Source organism: Panthera pardus, unplaced genomic scaffold (genome assembly GCF_024362965.1).
Source record: "Panthera pardus isolate Hobbes unplaced genomic scaffold, ASM2436296v1 HiC_scaffold_10, whole genome shotgun sequence".
Classification (NCBI taxonomy): domain Eukaryota; kingdom Metazoa; phylum Chordata; class Mammalia; order Carnivora; family Felidae; genus Panthera; species Panthera pardus.
The window spans coordinates 61,526,914-61,551,028 of NW_026526655.1; the positions used below are offsets into that span (position 1 = coordinate 61,526,914).

General features: G+C 38.2%; 1 protein-coding gene and 1 pseudogene across 1 annotated transcript in view; one reads left to right on the forward strand and one right to left on the reverse strand.

Annotated features, from left to right (window-relative positions):
• The window catches only part of TLK1 (tousled like kinase 1), a 190,750-nt gene that overhangs the window by 7,536 nt on the left and 159,099 nt on the right, over positions 1-24,115 (forward strand). The gene's annotated exons all lie outside the window — the stretch shown is intronic.
• LOC128772825 (U4 spliceosomal RNA) lies at positions 15,988-16,093 on the reverse strand (annotated as a pseudogene).

Here is a 24,115-nt window from a genome sequence, read left to right on the forward strand (position 1 = left end):
TACCTCTTTTGACACTGCTAAATTTCCTTCAAGAAATTTCTACACTCATGCTCATACCGGCATTACTCACAATAGCCAAAAGGTGGAAGTAACCCAAATGTCTGTTGACTGATGATGGGCTAAACAAAATGTGATACATACATAACATAATAGATTATTCTAATTTGAAAGGAAGGAAATTCTGACAACATCTGTGCTGCAACATAGATGAAATAAGCTAGTTGCACAAAAGACAAATGCTGTATTATTCAACTTATATGAGTTACCTAGAGTAGTCAAATTCATAGAGACAGAAAATAGAACGGTGGTTGCCAGGGCTGGGCATGGGGGAATGCGGAGTTGTTTAATGGGTATAGAGTTTCAGTTTTGGAAGATGAAAAGCGTCTGGAGATTGGCTACACAGCAATGTGAATGTACTTAACCCTACTTAATTCTGGTTAAGATAGCAAATTTTATGTAGTGTATTTTCCCACAAGTAAAAACAAAATTTTATTCCTACTTTCATCAGTAGGGTATAGGAGTATTTATTTCTCCTAAAATTACTTTTATAATGAAAACAGCAACTAGTTTTATTTTTCAAAGTTTAATGAAGTTGATTGGAAGAATTAACCATCCTTAACAATATACGAATATTGTTAAGCACTTTTTGTAAATTTTGCGATGGAGAGTGAAAACATCCTCTAAGTATGGGTTCTTAACTTGAGGGCCCATGGATTTTTAGATCTATCACCAGGTTGCAGAACCCCTGAGCTTGTGTGCCAAATCACATGAGTGTTCATATGTGTTTCCCACCCCCTGAGAGAGAATCTATCGTTTACATCAAATTCACAAAAATCTATGTGACTCTAAAAGAAGCTTAATCCTATTGTTCTACAGAAATAGAAATCTTCAAAAGTGCCAGAATTGAGATTTGAAAATAATTTAAAATGCTACCAAAATAGACCAGATGTAGCAATTTAACAGGTAAATACAAAATTCTGCTTTTATGTTCAAAAAATTAATTTCTCAAGTGGAACCCCAGCTTAATAGCACTTGAAAACATCTGGGGAAGTAAGAGCAATCTTCTCTATCTCAGCCGCAGATCAGAATTATCCGCAGCTCTATCCAAACATACAGATGCCTGGGCTACTGCGCTGAAGACTTTAATTCAGTAGGTCTGTGATAGACCCTAGCATCTGTATTTTTCTGAAGTTCAACAGTTGTTGCTTATGAACCCTTGTCCTGGGTTAAGCACCATGGTTTTAGACAGCTTAAAATTGAATCCCCACTCCCATGTCACTAGCTGGGGGACTCTGCTAGCATTAGATGATTCATCTATAAAATGGGAGTAAAACTGTCCCCGATTTCATCATGTTATCATGAAGGTAAAATGAGTTAATGTCTTAATGGGGTTTCCACATTTAGCAAATAAATCTAGAAGACACACAGTTGAATTTAAATTTTATTTTATGTTTTCATTGAAATTTTAGATAATTTTTTCATATAAGTATAATCATGTAATATTTAGGACATACACTAAAAAAATAGTTCATTGTTTATCTGACCTCAAATTTAACTGAGTGTTTTATATTTTGTCTGGCAATCCTGTCTTAGGCATGGTGGGAACTCAAAAAATGTTAACGAAACCCAGTAACAGTCCCAAACTGTAGCTTCTACATGAGCCCCGAGTGTGAGGCAAGTTGTTTAAATGCTTGAATAGTTGGCTAACTAGCTGGCTATAAGTAGTTTTAGGCTAAATTAATGGTGAAGTCCAGCCAAGGGAACTGAGTTTCATCTCCCTTTCCTGTGGTTTGAGTAAGCTGGAGTAAAATTCAGGAAGACTTGAGCAGAAAAGATGAGTTCAGGACGATGGAAAAACTTCCTTTAAGAGCCACTTAGATTTCTCCAGAGTTGTACCAAGGTAAAGATTAGAACCAAAGTAGAAGATTGACCTCGAAGTGGCTGTTAGGCAACTGTGAGGAAAATTCTCAAGAGCTAGATCAGTCTATACATCCAGTAAGCTAAAACCTAAAGAGCAGTTGAGTTTCTCACCAACTGTAGCTGGGTGAGTCCTGTCAAAAGTGTCACAAAGGTCAGGGCGCCTGGGTGGCTCAGTTGGTAAAGCTTCCGACTTCAGCTCAGGTCATGACCTCACTCTCTGGGAGTTTGAACCCCATTGGGCTCTGTGCTGACAGCTCAGAGCCTGGAGCCTTCTGCAGATTCTATGTCTTCCTCTCTCTCTTCCCCTCTTTCTCTCTCTCAAATGAATAAACATTAAAAAAATTTTTTTTTTTAAGTGTCACAAAGGTGAAAAAAAAAACCAAAAAAAAAAAAAGTGTCACAAAGGTGATTTCCTAATTGAATGGTTGTATATATGGCCCAGTTGTCCTCCCAAATGCTCCAAAATAAGGTCAGGCAGAGTTAGTGTTGATAATGTGACTCTTACCAAATAATGACTCTTCATCCAGGAATTTCAAAGGATGTTCAATGATTGATGATGAAATATTATATGTATATCTGTAAACAATGTGATGGCAATTAAGTCACAATTAACAAGCATTGGTAAAGTGAATTTAAAATGAATCACTTGGGGCACCTGGGTGGCTCAGTCGGTTGAGCATAGGCTTCTGCTTAGGTCATGATCTTGCAATCTGTGAGTTCGAGCCCCGTGTCGGGCTCTGTGCTGACAGCTCAGAGCCTGGAGCCTGCTTCGGGCCTGTGTCCCCGTCTCTCTCTGCCCCTCCCCCACTCATGCTCTGTCTCTCTCTGTCTCAGAAATAAATAAACATTAAAAAAATTTTAATAAAAAAATTAAAAAAATAAAATGAATCACAAACTTACTCTATAAATGTGTAGGCTTTTGTGATGAAATTAGGATGAGGAACACAGATAATATAAGACGGGTCTTAGTCAAGTGCCTAATGTGACTTAGAAGCAATTTTCAAATTTCAAATAAAAAACAATATAAACTGAAACTGATTGATCCTACTATATTTCTGATACTAATCAGTACCCGATATGAATCTCCCAAATAGTTTGGATTTTGTCCAATTTAGCTCGACTGAATTTTAAAATTTCTAAGATCAAGCCTACCTTTATGGATCCCAATACATCACACCAGGATTGTAAAATGTGGGCTATGTAAGTCATCCTAATGGAATGCAAAGAAAAGAATCATGGCTTCCACGTAGTCATGTGATAAAGGTATGTTCAAATCATTATTGTTGCACAGACCAAAATTTAAAACTCCTTTATGTGATAGTATCACTCAGTTGAAATTTAACTACCCAGCATGCAGGATGGCAAAAGAAACAGCTGAAGGATGCATTGAAGCATTTTAAGTAATATAATGTTACTGTGCAATGCTGAGAAATAGCAACTCTGATGGGAGGGGAAGTGAAAACCTCACTATTTCTATTTCTATTGTGTTTTCCAAAGAAGGGGTATGCTTATTTGCCTATTTCAATGGGGTTTTATTTTCTAATAGCACTGGTCCTCTCAATGAGGAGAAAAGCTCTTGCCACATTGGCCCTCTTTCCAGTCTTTCACATTTATACTAGTGGCTCCCATGTTTTTAGGAAAAGGGAGTCCATGAACCACTATTGTAAGCTGTGTCAAAGGTGTTCCATCTACTCAGCAGTTACTAATTATTCACTGTGCAATAGTGTTCTTCCCCCTTAGACTTTTTCTATTTAGAATATCAACAAGGGGTGCCTGGGTTGCTCAGTTGGTTAAGTGTCCGACTCTTGATTTCGGCTCAGGTCATGATCCCACGCTTTGTGAGATCGAGCCCTGCATTGGGCTCTGCACTGACAGCAAGGAGCCTGCTTAGGATTCTCTCTCTCCCTCTCTCTCTTTGCCCTTTCCCCACATGTTCTCTCTCTCTCTCTCTCAAAATAAATAAATAAACTTAAAAAAAAAACAAAATGTTTTAGGAAGATAAAATATCAACAGAATTGCAGGTTACTTGTTCACTGTAGTCTGTACATGAAGACACAAAAATATGAAACCTCCAATTCCATGATTTCTACTGTGTAGAACATTTTCAAGAGATTAGGCTCTAAAATTTACAGGTTCTGTTTTGAATTTGCAAGATAATCCTTCCTCATGACTGAAAAATACTTCCCCAACAAAGAGGACCACTAGATCTGCTGTTTTAGCTATGCCCCACTCCCAAAACAAACATACAGGAAAACCCACTGGCTGAGTGATCCTTTGAATTTCCAAGTGACTCTGGGCTTTAGATATCAAGGCTCAGAAAGACTCAATATTCCTGGGGCTTTTAGATTTCAGAGTGACCTTGGCATGATTTTGTGGGCTAGCCTAGAAAACTAACCTAAAAGACACACATACACATTGCTAATAAAATACTACTTCTAAGATAAACAAACAATAGTTACAGATGACTTTTAGAAAATAATCTTTTCATTATTTTGGAAAAAGAATTTAGGTACATGGCCCTTTCATTAGAAATTTACTGGATGAACAGGACTTGAGGTTTATTTTTTAGTAACTTATGTTACATATTACCAAAAATGTTGATTCTGGCGATATCAGAGCCATGCTTTATTCATTTTAATCTATTAAAACAAAGCACTGAAATATGGAAATGTGCTATAAATTTGTGTTAACATTGATCAGTAGGTAAATAGAGAGGAAAGACTTTAAGTTAAAATCAGTAAAGAACAGGGGTGCCTGGGTGGCTCAGTCAGTTAAGTGTCCAACTCCGGCTCAGGTCATGATTTCACAGTTTGTGAGTTTGAGCCCCGCATCAGGCTCTGTGCTGACAGCTTGGAGCCTGGAGCCTGCTTCAGATTCTGTGTCTCCCTCTCTCTCTGCCCCTCCCCCACTTGTGCTCTGTCTCTATCAAAAATAAATTAATGTAAAAAATTTTTTTAAAAATCAGTAAAGAACTGAAATAAGCAAACATTTGCTTTTCTTGGATTGAAGGATAAATTTATTATGGTCAGATTTTTCTGATCATGCACAGTTTTGAAGGCCATTTGTAATCACTTGTCATTTCTATCCCTTAGTCAATCAGGCCTACTTCTGATGCATCTTTGGATACTGGTCTAACTTCCCATTCTCATCACCGCCAACCCAACCACCAACTCTATCCAGCCCAGCTGCTCTCACAACCTGCTCATTCAATAGTTATAATGGCCCTTTTATACATCCTATCCAAACCCACTCCACTCCTCTACTTTGGCACATTCATTCTAGGATTTTTCCACTGTAGTTTTAAATGTGCACACTTTTATATTGAAAATTATTTTTCTCATCCATAAGATGCAAATATTTTACATATTTTTTGCAGTTGAGATATCGGGGCTCTATGGATCCATTGTTTTCTTAACTGGTGCCTGCGAGTAGAAAAGTTTCAGGCTTTAATTAATTGAACTAACACATTTGTAGCACATTATTTGAGCCTGTGCATTTATATCACACATTAGATATGCACATCGAATACATTCATAATGTATTTCCAGTTGGCTAGCCTACATCCTTTGCCTTTCTCTCTGTCTCTCTTTTTTTCTTTTTGTACTTGTTTATCCCTGGTAACTATAGAATATAGATGAATACTTTCTTTAGGCAAACTTTTGGACATGAGCTGTGATTTAAGAGGGGAAAGACCATCTCCCCTATATAAGTTGCTTATGTAAACATTTATTGACCATCTGCTCTGGGCCAGGTGACATACTAGGTATTAAGGATACCTAGCCCTAACGGGCACATAATGTCTATTCTATCTACAAGAAACTTTGTGCAGTGGGTCTCATATCTTAGCATTCTTAGGAGTCATGTGAGGTTTATTAGTTGAAATGCGGATTCTGGATTTCTCACCTACCCCTATTTTTAAACTTTGGGGTGGGGCCCAGGAATCTGTATTTTATTTTATTTTATTTATTTATTTATTTATTTATTTATTTATTTATTTATTTTTAGGAATCTGTATTTTAGTAAGTGATTCTGATGTGCACAGTCCATTGCTAACACTTAAAAAAATTTTTTTTAATGTCTGTTTATTTTTGAGAGAGAGCTAAAGAGCATGAATGGGGGAGGGGCAGAGGGAGAGGGAGACACAGAATCCCAAACAGGCTCCAGGCTCCAAGCTGTCAGCACAGAGCCTGATGAACTGTGAGATTATGACCTGTGCCGAAGTCGGACGTTCAACCGACTGAGCCACCCAGGCACCCCTGCATTGAAAACACTTTTAAAACACAACACTAAATTCTATTGAATGTTTAAGAAAAATGCTATTTCAAGGAAGATGTTATTTAACCAGTTTCCTTTTCCATAATTTTTTTTCATCATTTTTTAAAAATAAGAAATCTCATATTCTGAGATTACCAGTTAAGAATAAGAAGATTTAGGGGCTGTGCTGGCAGCTCAGAGCCTGGAGCCTGCTTCAGATTCTGTGTCTCCCTCTCTCTCTGCTCCTCCCCTACTCATGCTCTGTCCCTCAAAAATAAACATTAAAAAAATATATATTTAAAGTATAAATACTTTACTAAAAGCCTAGAAATTTATCCTGTATTTTTCCCCCCAGCATTAACCCATAAAATTAAATACCTTGTAACACTGTTACAACAATGTTATCACTCTGTAAAAGTTTAGCTTTCAAAGTTTACTACTCTGAGTCTGCTTTTTCTTTGTAGATACTTTTCCTGCAAGTAGGGTCTCCTGCTTCAAGGAGAGGAACATTTAGTGTTTCTAGTCCAACTAAAGGCCTAAATTATGATTTGCTTGAGATGTGGCTGCTAGCCATATGTGCTCTACTTGGAAAGAGATTGTTTTTAGGGGCCTACTTATTTATTTTTTTAATGCTTCAGGAGTTTATTTCAGTTTGTCTCACCAAAACCAGAAAATCTGAAGAAAGTAGAATTCGGTAATTCAAAATTTCCTTAATGATTTAAGAAAGTAGAGAAGCAATGACATTTACATATATTATGCAATTTAGGGTGGAAAATGTTGATATGACTACATCCTGACATTAAAAAAATACTTTTGACAGTGTTTTCTAATTACCAACAGTGATGGCTGTGTAGAATTTGGTAGTTTTCTTTTAAAATTTGGTATTTTGAGTTTGATCAGGCAAAGGCCCCACTCCCACTCACCCCCCCCCCCCCCCCCATCTTAAACCTTCTTTTCCAAATCACCGTGAAGTCTCTCCTACAGCCAGGCTGACATCAGCCTCCAGACTGCTTTCCTACACCTTTTTTGCATTTCAACTGCAAGTTCTTTAGGCTTTTAGAGCTGCTTAAAGGGATGCCCTTGCTCACCCTACTGAGAGGAAATCCATTGTCTTAACTCCTCTACCAACTGTATCCATGCAGCTAAGGATGTATATATACCTACATATAAATTGACAGTTACTTGGCTGCCATATATATGATTATATATGATATTGGTGTATATATGTCATTTTTTGACAGCATTAAAAAAAATCTGTGTGATTTTTAAAATTTACATCCAAGTTAGTTAGCAAATAATGCAACAATGATTTCAAGAGTATATTCCTTAATGCCCTTTACCCATTTAGCCCATCCCCCCTCCCACAACCCCTCCAGTAACCCTCTGTTTGGTCTCCATATTTAAGAGTCTCTTATGTTTTTGTTCCCCTCCCTATTTTTAAATTATTTTTGCTTCCCTTTCCTTATGTTCGTTTGTTTTGTCTCTTAAAGTCCTCATATGAGTGAAGTCATATGATATTTGTCTTTGTGTGATATTTTTTAATAAGCAGGAGACAATTACCCACATTACACTTAAATAAAATAAAACAGGGGTGCCTGGGTGGCTCAGTCGGTTAAATGACTGACTTTGGCTCAGGTCATGATCTCGCATTTTGAGAGTTCCAGCCCCGTATCAGGTTCTGCACTGACAGCTCAGATCCTGGAGCCTACTTTGGATTCTGTGTCTCCCTCTCTCTGCCCCTCCCCCACCTCCACTTGTGCTCTGTCTCTCTCTCTCTGTTTCTCTCTCTCAAAATTAAAAAAAAATTAAATAAAATAAACAATCTCACCATGTCTCTCTTAAAATAGCTACAATGCCTTTGATCTAATTGGAATCTTAACAGAAAATCTTATAACAGCAATCATTTTGTTTATTTAAAAAATTTTTTTATGTTTTTATTTTATTTTGAGAGACAGAGAGACAGAGTGTGAGCGGGGGAGGGGCAGAAGAGAGGGAGACTCAGAATCTAAAGCAGGCTTCCGGCTTCTGGCTCTGAGCTATCAGCACAAAGCCTGATGCAGGGCTCGAACTCAAGAACCTCTAGATCATGACCTGAGCCAAAGTCTGATGGTTAACTGACTGAGTCACCCAGGCATCCCCCTCCCCGCCCCCACCACTTCTAATTTTTATTCAAATTTTACTGAACTTTTCTTCTACAAAAATTACTCTACTCCATAATAAAGACTGTGAAACTCAAAGTTAAATAATAAGTTATCAACTTTGCTTCATGTGTGAAAAAAAAAAATTACAGGATTTCATAAGATTTCTTTACATACTCCTCTTCTTCAGTTAACTTACTTCTGCAAGTATGGATGATTACAGCACAGGTCCCCATGAAAGATTGCAGCACTAGGCTGCTATATATAGCTGTGCAGGTTGTACAGTCCACAACCTGCACAATCGTATGGGACAGCTCTGATTGCAGAGGCTTATCTTCCTACATTTCCTGGGCTTTGTGTTTGCAGTCTAATAAGAATAGAAACCAAAAAGGGGCGTCTGGGTGGCTCAGTCGGTTAAGCTCCGACTTCAGCTCAGGTCACGATCTCTTGGTCCGTGAGTTCCAGCCCTGCATCGGGTTCTGGGCTGATGGCCTGGAGCCTGCTTCCGATTTTGTGTCTCCCTCTCTCTCTGCCCCTCCCCCGTTCATGCTCTGTCTCTCACTGTCTCAAAAATAAATAAACTTAAAAAAAAAAAAAAAGCTGCTGAGGATTCAACTCAGTTAAAAAAAAAAAAAAAAAAAAAGAATAGAAACCAAAGAAATATATTTCATCAATAGAAAGCTCCAGTTATGCCCTCCATGCAGTGGCATATAAGCCATTTGCTTTCAACACAAGAGGTTAAAAAAAAGATCCAAATATGTCAAGACCAGGACAATTGCATTATTAAAGCAATAAATAAATAATAAAAGCAAATAGAAAGCTCAAAGTCTTTGAGCTCGGAGTCATGGAGATGCATCTTGTGTCATTTAAGATACAAGGTTTATGAAGTCATGATGGTAGTGATTCCACCCCTCCTAAAGTAGGCCTTTCATTCTCCCTTAGGATTTATATATATTTTTAAAGAGGATTTTTAAAGTTTATTTATTTATTTTGAGAGAGACAGAGACAGAGACAGAGAGCATGCATGTGTGCACATGGGAAGGGCAGAGAGAGAGGGAGAGAGAGAATCGCAAGCAGGTTCTGTGCTGTCAGTGTGGAGCGCTACACAAGGCTTGAACTCAAAAATGATGAAATCACAAACTGGGCCAAAATTAAGAGTCAGTCTCTTGGGGTGCCTAGGTGGCTCAATCCAGTTAAGCATCCGACTGTTGATTTGGGCTGGGGTCATGATCTCGGGTTTGTGGGTTCATGCCCCACCTCAGGCTCTGCACTGACAGCATGGAGCCTGCTTGGGATTTTCTCTCTCTGTCTCTCCTCTCTCTCCCTCTCTTTCCCTCAAAATAAAAAAATGCACTGAAAAAAAAGAGTTGGTCACTTAACCAACTGAGGCACCCAGGCGCCCCTACAATTGATATTTCTAAGCATGGCCGCTAACTTCAGGCACTTGATTTATCTTAGCACATGGATGAGGTCACAAATTCCCTTCTTTGATCAAATGCTTGTTATCAGTACTGTACAAATTTATACCTGAGCAGAATGTTTTGAAATGTAAACGTAAATAAGATTTCTTATAGCAATCCAAAAGCAACCCAAACTGGCTTTATTAGTAACCAAGGAAAATTAGCAGGCTTTTATACCGTAATCATTACACGGATTCTGTAACTAAAAACTAACAAGTGCATGTGTTTAAGTATTATTGATGCAATAGGTGACTGATTCCAAATCTGAGAATAATAATATGGAAACATAATCAAGTAACAACATCCTCCATTACAATCTTCTCTTTTGTGAACAGGTTCAAGACCTGCCTTCTGAATGGCTAGAAAAACAGTCAGCATCATGTTGGAATTTGAAATGTGTACAGATAGTCCTCTAACATTGTCTTAACCTATTTCTGCCCTTTGGGCCATGGCAGCCTAAAGTCCATTATTACAAGATTGGTTTCTTTTGTTATCAAGAGCTCTTTAAAGTCCAAATGCCCTTTGGAGACTTGCCATTTGTGGTATGAACATAACAATAATATGAATTAAATATTTGTACATCCACTTTGAGCAAAAATTCTGAAGACGTATTCTAGGGTAAATAGGATCCTGTGATTAAATTAGATTGGGAAAATGTGGAATCAAAGTCAGTTCACTTGCACTTTTCAAAGCTCTGAAGATGCTAGTGCATTGGGAATCTTCAGAGACCATTCTAATGGGCAGCATTCCTACAATGTATTTTACCAAAGAAGGAGAAATTTGTGAGATTGACGTTTTACTGGACATCCTTAGGAAGGGGTGTTGACCTTGCCGGGTAAACCCCTTCTAACATCCAAGCAGAAAGAATGTTAATATGGGTACATGATAAATGGAGTTCTTAAGGATACAGTGGGAGGAGTAAGGGAATTAACAGCTCAATTTCCTTTTGCTTCGTCCTGTGGCCCTCTCTTGGCTGCTGTGGGATACCTGACAGTGACCTTCACCTAAGAAGACCAAGTGAATTCAGGGTACAGCTCAGGCGAAAGGACACTTCACATGGGCATCTGCAGCCAGCTTTGATTCTGACTTGATGGTAGATTGTTACCTTTACGTGTAAAGGTGAATCTGGAAGGCCTTCAAGATTACTTCTCACTGGGGGACTCACAGGGTTCCTGAGGCTCAAGGGCAGATCCAGGTTCCATGAGGCTTGAAAGTTACTCAGTTTGTAGTAACTTGTTAGTTAAAGGAAACTTGTTCATAGAAAGAATACAAAATTAGGGACAAAAGTGACTATTTAAAATGAGGAAAGAAATTAAAACAAATTGGATTTTTTAAACTGACAAACTCCATGAATATCACAATATCTAGGGAAAACAACACAAATTTGATTTCCTGCCTGACACACTTCTATTTTTAATATATAATTTGTAAATTTTTAAATTTTATTTATTTACTTATTTATTTATTTTTGCTGCATGCTTGTTGTTTGCCTCTTCATAGGAAGGTTTCAAAGATTTTATGTAGACTAGAAAGATAATAGAGGCTTTCCTCTAGCAAGCCTGAAATGTGTTACTGAAAATTTAGAAAAGTTTCTCTCTTTTTTTTGACACTTTAAAATTTATTTTTGAGAGAGAGAGAGAGAGAGCGCACGTGCACACGTGAGTAGGGGAGGGGCAGAAGGAGAGACACACAGAATGTGAAGCAGGCTCCAGGCTCTGAGCTGTCAGTGCAGAGCCCAATGCGGTGCTCTAACCCATGAACTGAGAGATCATGACCCGAGCCGAAGTCAGATGCTTAACCGACTGAGCCACCCAGGTCCCCCTAAAAAAGTTTCTTTCGGCAGCATATCTTATCAGAAATGTCATGTAAAATTTTAGGACTATTGTCAAATTTGGGGAACTTTTACCTAGTCTCTTTCATATATGAGAGCATCTCAAGTCTTCTTGTCAGTAGTCACTGACTAATTGACTACTCTTCGGTTGAAGACACTCACTGGCGGTTTGTCCCCAATGTCCTTTTGTAGTGGCTTATTAACGAGCTTTATGTTGAGCCCTGTACCTTCACATCATGGTGCCAGGTGAATTAGCACAGTGGGCAGCAGGAGTATTCCTGGAAACAATTCCTATGCTGGCAATGACTCAACTATACACAGAACCTACTTAATGTGTGAGTCTCCTTGATATATCCCATTAAATTCAAATGGAATGTGTCCTCAATTTAGCTCTGACTTAGCTTCGTTCCCCAAATGCCCGTGGCCATTCCAACAACACTCACCTGTCACAAGGGTGGGAAAGTCACAGTAGGAAGAACATAGATATTAATTAATGACCATTAAAATATCTTAAGGTGAAAAATCTACCAAAATATATGACATTGTGAACACATGTTTCCCAAGGCCTTGGAGGGGCTCCATATAAGTGAAGGAACTGAAGTATCAGCTTCATCAGCATCAGGGGCAATTTCCTTGTGAAGTTCATACCCTTTCAAGATCAAGTGCCTCTGAATTGGATCTTCAATACTGCACTAACTTGAACAGTCTACTATGCATATATCCTATAGAAACCAAGAGTATGGCAATGTTCCAGGAAACAAAACAGTTCACAACTTGCCTTACAGCTTGAGGTGGCCATGTGAGACAAGCTTTGGTCAAGGAGGTATTAGTGAAATGTCACTAAATGGAGGTTTCTGAAAAATCTCTTCCAGGTTTTAGTGAGCACATGCCTTTTGCCCTTTGTTTGGAATTCAGCTGCAATGCCAGCGGTGGAGCAGCCATATTGTGACCACAAAATGACATGAGGGCAAAAAACCATATGCAAAGATAGAGATGCAGGGGCTCCTGGGTGGCTCACTTGGTTAAGCATCTGACTTTTGGTCTCGGCTCAGGTCATGATCTCATGGTTTGTAAGTTCAAGCCCCAAGTCGGGCTCCACAGCTGGCAATGTGGAGCCTGCTTGGGATACTCTCACTGTCTCTCTCTGCCTCTCCCCTGCTTGTGCTGTCTTTGTCTCTCTCAAAATAAATAAATAAACTAAAAGAGAGAGAGAGATACAGAAAGATAGAAGGGAAGGCTTCTGACCTGATGTCACTGTCAACCCTCACACTCCTTGTTACCTGAAAAAAACTTGTTATGTTTTTCTGTTTTTTGCTGCTGAAAACAATTGTAAATTGAAACACTTCCCATGGTAGTGATTTTGAATTAAGGATCCAGGAGACAGAATTTCTTTTGCAACTCTGTGGGACTTTGAACATTTAAAAAATTTGTCAGCCTATGCAATGAATAATGCACATTGTTTTCACAAGTCTTTCCCATATTTCTCATTGACATTTTAAAATCAAGAAATATTTGAAGTCTTAGAATTATGGTACTGTCAATGTTTGAGTTGATTTTTAAATTTTATTTAAATTCCCTTACTATTTTCTGGTTGCATGGAAATTTCACTTAGGACGTGGTGTATTGATTTAAAATGGTTTTCATGATCCCTGGTTGACTTATATATTTCATATATCTTTATTTTGTCGTTTTGGAAAATGGAAATAATTACTTGTTCTTATGAAACTCAAATGATATAAATGAGTTGTAATTTCTCTGTATGCCTTTGGTAGTTATTCAACATTACTCCTATGAGATATTTTGCTTGGTTCCTAATGTGCATATGAGGATCCTGTAAAATAAGATTTTAAGTATGTCCAGGATTATTGCTTAAGCTAATGGACTTTGGATTTTCCAGGGTAGCACTTGAGAACTGATCTTATTTTTGCTGAGAGCCTATCAGATATTCTTCACCCAGATCAGACTTGAGGGATAAACGAATTTCATTTGACCTTTGTACCAGGCTTAAGTGCTCCTTATAATTCAGTGATATCTGCTTTTATATTTCATGTCATGTTCATGGGTTCCTGTTTCTCGTCCCTCCCATGACTTTGCAATTCAGTACAGAGTTTATAATCTGTCACACAGTTGCCCCTCAACGTGAAGTTTCCTTTTGTTGTAGATATGCTACTCTATTCTTTTATTCATAAATGATTAAATCTCTACTTATACTAAATTACTTATTCATCCATTCATTTATTCAACAAATATTTAAAGAGTGCCATGATATAACAGATATAGTTCTAGGTGTCGGGAATACAGTTCAAATAAAGCTGACAAGGATATTGCTCTTATGAAGTTGACATTCTAGCAAAAGCAGACAATAAACCATGCTGTTTTACGGCAAGGAATGGACCTAGGGAATGGTGGAAACAGGTTTCCTAAAAATCATAATCAGAAAAACCCAGAATCCAGCAGCCTGGAAAATATCTCCCTTGACTGAAATGGTCTTGTGCCCCCTTCTCCTTAAAATTCTCTCTTGCCCTTCAACTTATGGCACTGGCACAAACCATAAGTGCTCACTAATGGCTTAGAGTCATGAATAAATTTAGGAAGGACTTGTGAAATACTGTAGATTAAAAAAAAATTTCTTTAATGTTTATTTCTGAGACAGAGCATGAGTGGGGGAGGGGCAGAGAGAGAGGGAGACACAGAATCTGAAGCAGGCTCCAGGCTCTGAGCTGTCAGCACAGAGCCTGACATGGGACTCCAACCCACGAACCATGAGATATGACCTGAGCCAAAGTCAGATGCTTAACCGACTGAGCCACCTAGGCGCCCCAAAGCTGGAAGGGAATTTAGAGGTAATATGGAAGCCATATTATCTGGGATCCACCTGGATTATCAGTTTAAACAATTCGCCCTTGGACCCTGATGGAATGGAATATCAGGTGTACACATCCAGGCCAGGATGTCTTTCTTTGGTGGTGCCAAATTGAGAAGGTTTCTACAGATGGATGCCAAAATATGAAGGAGACGCCTTGACATGGGTGGATTGATGGAACAAAATACTAAAGATGAACTTTTATTTATTATTGTTATTTTATTATTTTATTTATTTATTTATTTATTTATTTATTTATTTATTTTGCTATTTTGCTATTTCTATTAGAAAAGTTTACTTGGACCAAAACAAGAAAAAGAAATATCTGGATTTAATGGCCTTACTCTCTTATCATTTGTCTTTCAACAATTATATAATACAGAAATATAGAAGTAACTATGAGTGGTGATTACAAAGTAATCTGATTATTTAAACCCATATAACCTACACATTATGACAAGGTGTTCTGTGCCCATTACTTTGTAGTTTCCATTCAGAGTGACTTTTAGTTCTGGGTTTCTCCTAGCCAATGAGAAATCAGAGATAAATAAAGTCAGTTTCTTAATGGGGTCAGGAGAATTCTTTGTGGTACAAGACCGTCCTGCACAATGTAGGATAGTCAGCATCTCTGGCTTGTAGACACTAAATGACAGGGGCATCTCTCTCCCGTCATTATGACAATCAAAAATTTTCCCAAACACCCCTGCCAGGGAAGGGGGCTGCATTGTCCTCCTGATTGAAAAACACTGGTAATGGGAAAAAAAATAAGTAAACACATCACTTCCACATGACACGATACGTGCTTGGCTAAATGTTTGTGTTCGTTGCTATGGGAGCACAGAGTGGGGGCACCTAACCAAGTCTGGTGGTTCTCACAGGCATTTAAATCAGGGTTCTTCCTATCAAAATAATCCAGTAATACCATTCCTATTCAAAATATTTTAGAAATTCTTTTCTGGATTACTTTTAGAGCCTGAGTCATGTTCTTTTGAATTTGTTCAACATAGGAAACTTTCTTCCTTTGGAAACATCCCAAAGTTGCTTGTAGCCAAGTCTTGTGAATAAGGCAAGCGAACAAGCTGGACAATATTATTTTTAGTTAAAAACAGTTTCACGGAACACAAAATTATGAGCTGACACTTAGTGGTTATTGAATAATGAAGAGCACTTAGCCCAGGTTTTAATAAGAGGTACCCCTGATATCACTATTTTTCATATTCTTATTATTACAAGATTTTAGCACTCTGTTAAGCATTGGGGATACATAAATGAAAGACAATTCCTGCCTTTAAGGAGTTCACTATCTAGTGAGGGAGGTAGACAAGCAAACCAACAAGTGCAATTGCAAAATGTGTAAGTGCAGGCTAGAAGAGATATATTTGTGCTGCTCTGGGAGGGTAAAGGAGGGGCACTAGCTCAGTCTACCAGTGAAGAATGCAGAAGGTTCGCCGAGGGAATTGGATGCTCTAGCTGAGTTTTGAATGTACAGTGCTAATTAGCTTGGAGGAGGCATGGAAGGTATTCTATGAAGAAGCAGCAACATATCCAAAGATACAAAGTTTTCAATTAGCAATAATCGTGCCTCAGATAAACCTCATTGGCTACGATACTGCCACTGTGCAAAGCTCCAAAGATGCAAAGTGTGGTACACTCTGTGAGCTTCACATTCTTTGATGTCTGGAGCAGAGGGGTTGGGATGACCCTGTGAGATGGGCAACATCCTTCGTCATACCATTTTTATGTACCTTATCAAAGAATTTGGACTTCGGCTGAAGATGAAGGATGGCCACAAAGGACCTGAAGGGTAGAAATCTGATGATATTTGCATTAAAAAAAATTTTTTTTAATATTTACTGTTGAGAAGGAGACAGCATGAGCAGGGGAGGGGCAGAGAGAGGGGGAGACACAGAATCTGAAGCAGGCTCCAGGCTCCGAGCTATCAGCATGGAGCCCAGTGAGGGGCTCGAACTCACAAACCACGAGGTCATGACCTGAGTTGAAGTTGGCCACTTAATCAACTGAGCCACCAAGGTGCCCTAATACTTGCATTTTAAATCATGCTAGTAATATAATGGAAAATGAACTGGAGGAGGGTGAAACTGGAGATAGAGTGTTATTAAGATTTGAGGAAAGAGGAATGATGAGGTCTTAAATAAAGAGATAGGAGTGGGGATTAAAAGGAGAGGAAGGATTCAAGACATTAAAAAAATTATAAAGTAACAGTAACTAAAACAATATGGTTCTGGATCAGGAAAAAAGATTCATTCTGACCAGTTGATCGGAATAGAGAGTTCAGAAACCAACAGGTGCATGGGAATTATTTATGCAGTAAATCTGTCATTTTAATTTAGTAAGAACAGGATGGAATATTTCATAAAAGGTGTTGGTGAGAGGGGTATATTAAGTTTCTAATTAATAAGTTACCAAAAACCTGGTCCCTCAAACAATAAGAATTCATTATCTTACAGTTCTATAGGTCAGAAGTCCGACATAGGTGTCAGTGAGCTAAAATCGGTGTCGGCAGGACTGCTTTCCTTTCTGGAAGGCTATAGATAAGAATTTATTTCCTTGCCTTTTCCAGTCCTAAGTGCCACCCTTATTCCTTGATTCTTGGCCTCCTCTTCCATCTCCAAAGCCAGCAGCATTGTACTTCTGTAAGCATTCTTCTATAGTCATGTTTCCCTCTGACCATAGCCATGAAAAATTTTGCTTTTAAGTATTCCTGTTATTAGATTGGGCCCATCCAGATAATTCAGGGTAATCTCCTCATTCCAAATTCCATAACCTTAATCACATCTGTAAAATCTCTTTTGCCATGTAAGGTAACATTTAAAGGTGCTGGGGTTTAGGGTGTCACCCTCTTTTATGGACCATTATTCTGCCTATCACAGGTGAAGAAGATGCCAATTTAGATCCCTACCTCACGCCATAAACAAAGAATAAATTATTTATGAATTAAAGATCTAAACATAAAAACAAACAAAACTACCAAAACCATATAGAAAACTATATAGGAGGATATCTTTAAGCAGAAGACCTTCCTGGATAGGATAAGAAACCCAGTGGTCATAAATAAATTTATGAAACAGACTTGATCCAATAAATATTCAAAACATCTGTATGATAAAAATCACCACAAAACCTACAAAGTTAAGAGACAAGCATCAGACTGGAAAAAATACTTGCAACATACATAACAGACAAAGATAATATTCATATAGTATGTAAAGATTACTTCCAAACCAATAAGGATAAAGCCCAACCTGACAGAAAAATGAGCAAAGGATAAAACAGATGATTTAAAGAAGAAATAAAAATAATCAATAAACAAAGAAGGAAGGGAAAGCAAAACTCCTGTAGTTATTAGAAAATATTACTTAGGAATTTCTATATATGCACTAAATCTTTGAAGAAAGCAAGAAATAATAAAATACATTCAGGATAGTGCTTCCTGGACAGAGGGGTGAGGTAGAGAGGAACATGCTGGGAACTTTAATATTATTGATGTTCTATTTCGCAAATTGAGTGGTAAATTCATAGACACTTATTTTTATTTTTAATGTCATAACTTATATATACTTTAAACTCATTTTTTATGTATATGTATCCAATGGTTCGTGATTTTAAAAATGGAAAATCAGGTTGTTGTTTTGTTTACTTTTATTTTGAAACAATCTCAAACTTACAGAAAAGTTGCAAGAATTGTGCAAAGAATTCCCATATATCTTTTGCTCAGAGAACCTATTCAAGTTTGGCAATGTCTCAATGATATTCTTTATAGCAAAAGGATCGACTCCAGGTTTATGTGTTTGTGATATTAGGATTTATAATAAAAAATGTATATCTAGTCTTCATCCCATTTTTTTTTTTTTTTTTTTTTTGCCCAGAGATCCTAAAACCCTTGGAATTTCCTAAGTCATAAGAGTGACAAAGGTGTATTGGTGTTCATTACAAACTGTTTTCAACAGCAGGTGACTTGGAAAGCCCCTAAGAATGGGGGCTGGTTGCCAGGGCGAACCAACCAGGCAATTAGGAGGTTGGAAATTTCAGTCCCACCCTTCTGACCTCTTGCTGGGAGAGGGGTGGGAGGTTGAATCAATTGCCAATGGCCAATGATTTCATTAATCATGCCCAGATAATGAAACCTCCATAAAAACCTCAAGGATGGAGTTCAGTTGGTGAATGCACGGAGTTGAGGGGATAGTAGTACACCTAGAGAGCATGGAAGCTTCTCACCTCTTACCACATACCTTGCATATGCATCTCTTCCATGTGGCTGTTATCCTTTTATAATAAACTAGTAAACACAAGTAAATGTTCCTATGAGTTCTGTGAACTGCTCTAGGAAAGTAATTGTTCCTAGGGGGGGGTTATCGGAACCTCTGATTTATAGCCAGTTGGTCAGAAGTACAGGTAACAACCCCGACTTGTGATTGGCATTTGAATTGGGTAGACGAGATGGATGGGGTGCCTGGGTGGCTCAGTCGGTTAAGTGTCTGACTCTTGATTTCAGCTCAGGTCACGATCTCACGGTTCATGAATTCCAGCCCCACGTTGGGCTCTGTGCTGACAGTGCAGAGCCTTCTTGGGATTGTCTCTCTCCCTCTTTCTCTGTCCCTCCCTATTTCTTTCTCTCTATTTCTCTCAAAATAAATAAAAATAAACTTAAAAAAAAAAAAGAGTGAAATTTCCCCATAGCCCTATCCCCAGATATATCCATTAGTAACATTAATCTTTGATAGTCTGAGGATTTTTTTCTCTAGATTTTAGGTGTATGAGGGAGAAGACAATGGTTGGATTGATCCAGAGTGGGTTCTGTGAATAATCTTTCAAAAAAAATATGAAGTTGCTTGTCTTGGCAAGAGTGGAGTTGAAGGGATGGATTGTGGGATCTGGCTGGACAACGTAGGAAGTGAAGCCAGAGGCAGCTGACTGATTAGGAAGAAATGGAAAGAGGTGAGGACCTAGAACCTTGAAGTTAACCATGTTGCTAACATGGTGGAGGATCAGCTCTGGAGACATATGAAGACTTTAGAGCACTTGGGTTCAAGCGTTGGCTCAGCTTTTGACTTTGGATTTCTCAGCTGCTCATTAATTTTTCAGAGCCTTTATATTTACACCTCATTGCTTAAGCACACAGAATGATTCATACTAGTTGAAGTCAAGAAACAAATCAACATTGCCTTCACTTGTGAGTCTGACAATTTAGGGGTCTTGGTGACGTTACAGTTTTACACCATCAACTTTGATGTTTTATTTCCAGTTCATAAAAGAAACACCATATTTTGTTTCAGCTACTATTTTCCTTAATGAGACAGTAATTTTTCTGGCTTCTGTTGAAAGATCAGAACAAATGGCAGACCTTTACTGTTTTTGTTCGCAATCCAAACAAAAACTCTCTTGTGCTCCAGGTTTCTTACAGAATGAATCTATTCCTTGATCTAAATATAATTTCTCAGTCATCATTATCAGAGTTAATCATCCCTGAACTTTTCAACGTTTTCATTAGGCCTATAGTTTTATATATGTCATGAGAGGCATCTTCTCCAGCTTTGGACTTTGTGATAAAGTAAAAAATACTTCTTCTTACCATTGTTTTTATGCCCACATAATCTTTCTAATATGTCAAGTGACTCATTTGCAAAATTTACATGACGGAAAACTGGGTTTCAAGTCTTTGTCTAAATAACAGTCACTCATCTTCAAGCCAGTGTAGAACAGCCTTGTGTGCTACTGAAGCAACAAGTTAAAACATGTTGCAATCTTCTCAGCCCACACAGTTCCTCCTCTGTTTCCAGGAATCATAAGAGAAAACAATTGGTCTCCTTAGTTTGCAGCACTACTATGTTGCTAATCTGTGATTTCAATTATCCATGCTCAAGACGAAAGGTATTAATATGGATACAACGGCTAATAATGCGCTGGGGCTTTCTTTCTCATCAGCTCAGCATTTTAATTTCTATGACAAACACCACTTACTAACACACTGGGACCTGGAAGGTGGATGCGTTTTCCTGCCTTCTCAGATGACTGTTCTTTAATGGCTCCTTAAAAAATTCCTCGTTTGTGAATAATGAAGTTGATGTATAAAGCAAACACTGTGTGCTTGATTGTCAAACCAAAAACTACTTCATCGTCTCCTCCTCCTCCTTCTTTTTCTTGTAAAAGGAATAGAAGGGGCTAGCTGCTTAAATGTCAGACTCACGGCCGCAGAGCCTGGCCATGTTTCAAAGCCTCTGAAAGACGTCTAGAGGACGAGTTGGGGGCAGTGGAGGAAACCACACCTTCTGTAACCTTTTCTCCCTCTTAGCTAGGATTCCAACTCATGTCTGTCTGATTCTCTTAACTGCTAGATTATGAAAAATTAGGTCTTTGAAATGAGAGCGAGGAAGAAAAAAAATGCCATCATGTATATTCATTTGGTTTGGGAATAAAAGGGTGCCCTATAATTTAGAATAAGAGACAGGGATGACTCATTACAACTCTGAAGGTTATTAAGGAAATGAATAAATCGGTCACACCACTACAACTCTGCTTGTCATCACAGCAGCATTGCCAATTTCCCTATACAGTTGGTAATTGCTATTCCATATCTTCTTACATGGAATATAAGACCCATTCTGGTGTAACGATAAATATTAGAATAGTCTCAAATCCATCTTTAGACGAAGCTATAAAAAGCTGTAACTAGAGCAGGTGCAAACTACCTCAGAACCTTGGAAGGAGTCATTCAATATTACAGCACTGAAAATCCACGGAATTATCCAATGTAATAAAAAGTATATATAAAATTTGATAATCATCAGTGTAAAAAGTCCATAATACTTGAAAATTAAGACTGTTTTGATAATGTTTAGTTAAACTCATACCCCAAACCAGGCAAGTGATACAAAGCTGAACCCCACTTGATATTTCTTCAGCTTAATAAGTCTATAAATGTTTAACAAAAAGAATAAAAGCAATATGCATTACAACAGCTTTGTTTGACTCCACTTGGACAAGTAAGATCTTTGGTTTCTCGGTAGTTTTCCTTATAAAGCTGACTGATTCTCAATCCATTTCAGCTAATGGTTTACTTAAATATGTCTTGGTTACTATGATTGTCAGCCTTGGAGTTATCTTTTCACTGTTTTTTGTTTTTGTTTTTGTTTTTTTTTGCCTGTTCTAGAGCTTCTGTTACCACTGTTGTCACAAAGTTTGCCTGTACCCAAGCCTTCTCTTATGTTTCTTCTTTATAGAAGAAGAAAGATGGTCACGAAGTAGAAAAGGGTGAGAAGCTAAAGAGCACACGCCCCTTCAGCTCCTGTCCATAATCGAAAGCTCCATGACATTTCATCCAGAAATTAAGAAGCATAGTCTTTGGAAATGGAAATAAATAAAAGTCAGTGTGCAGAACAGTTGAGAGCAAGGACCTTGGCCTCAAGGAAGACCTGGGTCCCTATTCTGGTTTCTTTTCTTTTTCTTTTTTAAACACATTTTAAAAAATGTTTATTTATTTATTTTGAGAGACAGAGAGAGAGAGAGAGAAAGTGCTAGCAGGGGAGGGGAAGAGACAGAGGGAGCAAGAGAGAATCCCAAGCAGGCTCCATGCCGAGCATAGAGTCCGATGCAGTACTCGATCTTACGACCTTGAGATCATGCCCCCAGCCAAATCAAGAGTCAGTCGGGGACACTTACCTGACGGAGCTGCCCCTCTGGTTTCTTCCCTTATCCCTGCATGACTTTCGACAAGTTCTGCAATCCCTCCACGCCTCTGTTTTCTCATTTGTAAAATAAGGATTACAATAGTACCTATCACGTAGAGTTTATTGATAGGATCCAATTAGATAATGCATGTAAACACTACATGGTGCCTGGCATATGGTAAGCATTAAAACATGCTAGCTAATAAAACATTGGTGCTATTAATATAAAAATATTTTTGTTTTAAAAATGCCCTATACCCTTGGGAGGAGATGCTCCCATGTCCTTTTGGGGATATCTTTATTCAGAAATGACATGGAGCCCAAAAAGTGCTGTACTTGCATCACTTTATTAGTTGAGAAGAGACAGGTTTTGGACACAACTTTCTCCAGTATCTTTGATACTTCTTTTTCTTTGATGACCAGTTCTGTTTCAAATTTGATGTCTCTAGTGACTCTCCCTCTACCCTCAAGACCACCTAGGGTCTGCCTGCCAAGGGATCCCACAATAGTGTTTGAGGTTAACCCAGGGCTTTTTGTCCCCTTCACAACAACAAAAATCTCCTTTTCCTATGGTACATTTCTTCTATGTATATGGGAACCTGGATATAATTTTTGGGGCCCAGGCATATTAACATTTTTTTAAGTTTATTTATTATGAAAGAGAGTGAGTGCGGGCAGAAAGAGAGAATCCCAAGCACCCAAGTCTCGAACCCACAAACTGTGAGATCATGACCTGAGCTGAAATCAAGAGTCAGACACTTACCCTACTGAGACACCCAGGCACCCCATATTTATTCTAATTGTTTATATGTTTATTCAGTGTTCCCAACCCATTATGTTATTTATTGAGTGCCTACCGCCATATTTCATGGAGCCTAAAATGCATTGACTCTTGGTGGACATGGGGAAGTTGGATGAAGGGGGTCACAAGTGCAAACTTTGAGTTATAAGATAAATAAGTACTGAAGATGTACTAAGAGCGTGGTGACCTAGTAACACTGCTGTATCATATGTATGAAAGTTGCTAACAGGGCAGATCCTAAAGTTCTCATGACACGGAAAAACTTTTTTTTCCTTTCCTTTCCTTTCCTTTCCTTTCCTTTCCTTTCCTTTCCTTCTTTCTTTCTTTCTTTTTCTTTGTAGGTATATGGAGTGATGTAAGTGAACTAAACTTACTGTGGTAATCGTTTCACAATATATGTAATTCACCATGCAGTACACCTGAAACTTATACAGTGCTACATGTCAATTATATCACAATAAAATTAAAAGGGAAAAAAGTAAAATATGTTGACTATAACATACACTTTTATTTTCTATTATACAAAGAAAAAGAAACACAGCTAATTTCGCTATATCGTGCCATTAATTGTAAGAGGCATCCCAGTTTCAGATATGTTAAATGTAACAACAGATATTGATTTAGATGCTGGGAAACCAGATGTAAACAAATAAAAGTCAGCCTTCCGGGACCTTGCATTCTAGAGTGAAAAATACAGAATATTCACAAAGAAAGAATATCTATATATAATATAATTTCAGGTGGTGAAGAAGAACTCTGAAGAAAAATACAGCTGGTCAGAGGGAGAACTGTACTATAGATAGAGTGGTTGAGGGAGGCTTTACTGAGGAGGGAGCATTTGTGCATAGACCTGAATGAAGTGAGGAAATAGGCCATGTTAAGTTTTGGTGGAGGAGCTTTCCGGGCAGAGGAAACAAAGGGCAAAGTCCTGAAGTGAGGGACGCCTGGCTGTCTCGGTTGGCAAAGCATGCACTCATGATCAGACCCCACACTGAAGGGTAGAATTTACTTAAACAAAACAAAAACAAAAACAAAAACAAAAACAAAAGGTCCTGAGTTGGGAGTGTGCTTGCTCTGTTTAAGGAAGAACTTTGAGAAGGCCAATGTCGTGTGCAGCAGAGCAAGCAAGGCACAGGGGGGCAAGAGGAGGGCTGGATATCTA